This window comes from Sapajus apella, unplaced genomic scaffold (assembly GCF_009761245.1).
Source record: "Sapajus apella isolate SASKATOON/1434 unplaced genomic scaffold, GSC_monkey_1.0 scaffold5518, whole genome shotgun sequence".
In the NCBI taxonomy this organism is placed as follows: domain Eukaryota; kingdom Metazoa; phylum Chordata; class Mammalia; order Primates; family Cebidae; genus Sapajus; species Sapajus apella.
Window position 1 is genome coordinate 1 of NW_022442442.1, and position 4271 is coordinate 4271.

Consider the following 4271-nt stretch of genomic DNA (forward strand, 5'->3'; position numbering starts at 1 on the left):
AGGGAAGAGAAGAGCACACTGGTGCAGGCTGGGTGGAGCTGTCCCCCGGTGGAACACAGGCATACAGAAGCCCCCGCCCTAGCCCTGTGGCCTCAGGCCAGCCTCTCACTCCCTAAAGGTGGTCCCTGCACAGTCCCGGGACAGTTCCTTCACCGCCCCCTCCTAGGGCAACGGGTCTGAGGAGCTTGTCCTGGCTGTGTCCATGTCGGAGCAGTGGCCCAAGTCTAGGATTCCCAGTCGTCCTCATCCTCCTCTGCCTGTGGCTCATGTGGTGGCGGCAGAGGAGGGACGGAGTCTGACACGTGGGCAAAGGCTCCTCCAGGTCCCTCACCAGCCCCAGGTCCTTTCCCAGAGATGCCTGGAAGGAAAAGGCTGAGTGAGGGTGGTGGGTGGGAAACACTGGTTCCCCCAGAGACTTAAAACACAGGAAGAAAAAGGCAGGAGAGAATTACAATGTGCCGGCCCAGGGCGGACAGTGGCCCTGCTTCCTATTCCTACCCTTGCACCTCATTATCAGCTTGTTGAAGAGATCCGACATCAGGTCCCCACCTTGGTTCGTGGCTCTCACTGCAATGGGAAAGCCACAGAGTAAAGGGTTCAGTCACATGAAACCCCAGCTCCCTGTCCCCACCCCGACGACACTCCTCAGTCTTCCAAGGCCACTGTGTTTTCCAGTTAGCTCAGAGCTTCAGTCTATCCCTGACCCGACACTGGGCACTGATGAGAATGCACTTACATTTAAGGAACACTCTTCGAGCCACCCTCAGGGACAGGGCCAGGGTAGGCAGCACCGTTGCACAGGTGGGGAAACTGGCCCAGAGAGGTGAGGCATCTTGCCTGGGGTCACTGAACAAGGCACAAGCAGCGCTGGGCACAAGCTCAGAATCATACTGCCCAGGGCACTGCTGCAGTATGTGCAGGCATCACATCACACCGGTGTCTGCGGTCACAGCAGGCACTATGGGCAGCCTCAGGAGGCCTCAGGTCCAGTCTCTAAAAATATCTCAGGAGGCTGTGGTGGCTGACCATTGCCTTGGCCCAGTCTCAGCAGTTGAGGAAGATTCTCCTTGCTACAGTTGGAGCTGGATGAGCTTAGAGATGAAAGCTCCACTAAGGCTCCCAAACCGGGAAGGAGCCATGGCCCAGGCAGGGAGGCTGACGACCTTGGGTGATGGCCTGGGGCTTCCAGCAAATGCCCTAGGGGAACCAGAGACAGGCTGGCAGGAGCAGGGGGTGGGCAGAAAGCACCCTGTGGACTCAGTGCCAGACAAGAGGCAGCGCTTTGTCCGAGGCCCTCCAACCACAGGCTCCAGGGCCCGCTCACCTTGCTCCTGCTCCTTCTGCTGCTGCTTCTCCAGCTTTTGCTCCTTCACGCTGTGCAACTTGGCCTTGCCGATGCCCCCGCCCCTTGGTGGATGGACTCTAGCAGAGTGGCCTGGCCCTCAGAGGGGTCAACCACTTCCCTGAGAACTCCCTCAACTGGAGGTGGGAGGTGGGGAAGAGGATAAGGAGGAAAGGCTGCTCAGGCAGGGCTGGGGAAGCTTATCATGTCCAAGACTCTGCTAGGAGGGAGGGCACCTCCCCTTGAACGAGGAGGTTCGTGTTGGGGATGCTCAGCCTTTGAAGACTCTGTGGGGCCTGGGCACACAGGACCTGGGCACTGACTTCTGCAACACCAGAGTGCAGGTGATGTGGGTGCAGACACTCCCTGACCCTCTCCAGCCCCCACCCTGCACAGCTGGAGCCCCAAGCTAGCCATGCACTGACAGTCTCAGTTGCACACATAAGCCAGTAGAAGGGTTTTGTGCCACTTCTGGATCCTAGAGACAGATGGGAGGTATAACAGTAAAGCTGAAATGCTGTCATTTCAGGGACACTGAATCATTTGTTGCTGTAGCTTGTTATTAGACCTTCTTTCCATAGTTTATTAGGCCTCTTCTTTCCATTGGTTTAACTCAGAATGGGGAGCCCGGAGCCTCACTTGTTCAGGCCCCCTCTGCCCAAGAGGTGAGAATTCCAGAGCTCCACAGTTTGAAAACCACTATTTTATGAACCAAGTAGAACAAGACATTTGAAACGGGAACTATTAAGAAAATCAAGTATTTCTGGCCACTTAAACCCACAGACAATCCACCTGGGTGCACTGAGCACACCAGAAATGAGCAGAGGTGTCCTCAAAGAGCTGCTCCCACCTGAAGGAGCCACACTGCTGCTGCCGCCGTCCTGCCTGGTGCCTGGGCCTACAGGGGCCACGGCTGAGGGAGTGGGGGGTGCACTGGCCAGCACCTCAGGAGCTGGGGGAGGTGATGGGGGTGCTGTTAACACCCCATCTTCTAGGTCTAAAAGAGAAAGTGTGGGGTGTCTAGGGAAGAAGGTGTCTGAGCAGGGAGGTCCCTGGCTCAGCTCCCATCCCAGCGCCCAGCTCATCTGGATTGAGAGGCTCGGCTACCTCAGTGTGGAAGGTGGACAGTTCTGGAATAGTGACAGGGGCAGAGGGGACAATGCTGGGGCCCAAGTCAGCACTGTACATGGGGTCGTTGGCAATGCCGGGCAGGTCGGACAAGTAGGATAGCACACCAATCTCAGGTACTTGGCCCAGGTCTGGCACCTAGTAGTAGTTCTCTGGAACCTGGAGGATTAGGTAGGGACATGTGAGAGGTAACAGGGCCCTGCAGGGGCATCCTGCAAGGTCTTGTGTGTACACCCCATGGGTGGAATAAAGAGCTCAACAGCCTTGCCTGGAGAGGAGCCCTGGCAGGGCCCCCAGCCACTGCATCTGTCCCCACCCCAGCCCTGTTCCTCCCACCTGCTGCTCCAGCTGCTCTCTCTTGCTGATGGAGAAGGGGGCATCAAACAGCTTCTCCTCTGTCTCCACCCCCAGCATCACATGGGTCTTTGTTACAGCACCAGCCAGGGAGTCCAGGAAGACACACTACTTGTACCTACAGGGGCGATGTGGGGTCAGGCAAGCTGACAACTGCTGTCCTGAGCCCATATTCCTACCTCTCCCACACCATCAGGGGCACAGTGTGCATGGTGGGGTCCCAGGTCTCCCAAGCCAAGCCACCCCAACTACCCCATGGCTCCCAGCCTTGGTGCTATACCTGTGTCTAATGCCCCCAGTCCCCACTAAGCCAAGCCAGGCCTCCAGCCCACACCCCTCAGCCCTGCCTTCTGGCCATGCAAGATCTTGGTGGTGTTGAAGAGCAACAAGGAGCTGACAGAGCTGGAAGACCCCAAGCCTCTCCTCTGCATCATCCTCAGGCTCCAGCTTGGCACTCATGCACATAGGAAAGTACTTCAGCTTCTCCTGGGAGGGCCAGAGGGGCCAAGGGATAGTCAGTATTTAGGGCTGGGCCAAATCAGCTGCCACCCTTTCCCAGTCAGCCTTCTCTGCGGGACAGAACCCTATGGCAGCCCTGGCTCGTCCCCAGCATCCAGGCTTCCAGTGTGTGACAGGCCATGTGATGTGCATGGCCAGCAGACCTGCAGGGCCTGCCAGGCTTGCTCTGGATCCTGTGGTGGGGTCGTCTCTGCAGGCCAGGGTCCTGGACACCTGTGAAGATGGAGCCATATTCCTTCAGGTGCTCTGAACAGGGTACTTGGCACTGGAGAACACCTGTGGACGCAGGGACAAGTCTGAGGGGCCCCAAGAAGCTCAGATGGCTAGGCTTGCTTGGCAGGAGAGGATTAGAGTTGGGAGCCTGGGTGGGAGGAAAGTCCAAGGTACGGGTGGGCAGCAGGGCAGAGACTGGGCAGCCTCAGAGGCATGGAGTAATGAGGGACAGCCAAGTAGCCTCAGGACACAGGGGTAAGGGGGCTACCTTGATGGCCTTCTTGCTGCCCTTGATCTTCTCAATCTTGGCCTGGGCCAAGGAGACCTTCTCCTCAATGGCCTGCACCTGGCTCTGGCTCTGCTCTACCCACTGGGAGATCCTGCCATGGAGAAGATCACAGAAGCTGGGACTGCTCCCTACCCCCTGCACACCTCTTGCTCCTAACAGTAGACCTGCTAGACCAGCCCTCAGGTAAAGTCTCTTAAGTCAGGGTCACCTGCTTGCCAGGGCCAAACTTGGTGCCATCCAGGTGGCCTCTACAAGGATAATCTGACCTGCAAAATCGAGGAGTTGACAGTACTGAGATCCCTGCACTCTCGGTAGGGACAGGCAGCCACCTGGCCCTATGCTGGCACCTGCACATGCTATCTGAAGGACAGCCTCCAGGGCACACAGAGGATGGTATTTACACATGCACACATGGCTGTTGATGGA

The 4271-nt window shown here is 57.5% G+C and overlaps 1 pseudogene across 1 annotated transcript; it reads right to left on the bottom strand.

Annotated features, from left to right (window-relative positions):
- Nucleotides 1-194: 194 nt before the first annotated feature.
- Nucleotides 195-4043, bottom strand: LOC116547923 (annotated as a pseudogene). Its single transcript, XR_004267232.1, has 9 exons — nt 3825-4043; nt 3479-3619; nt 3185-3318; nt 2807-2942; nt 2419-2629; nt 2193-2333; nt 1325-1479; nt 499-567; nt 195-358 (listed from the first exon to the last, which is right to left on the bottom strand). The product of XR_004267232.1 is annotated as a WAS protein family homolog 2-like (transcript).
- Nucleotides 4044-4271: the final 228 nt, after the last annotated feature.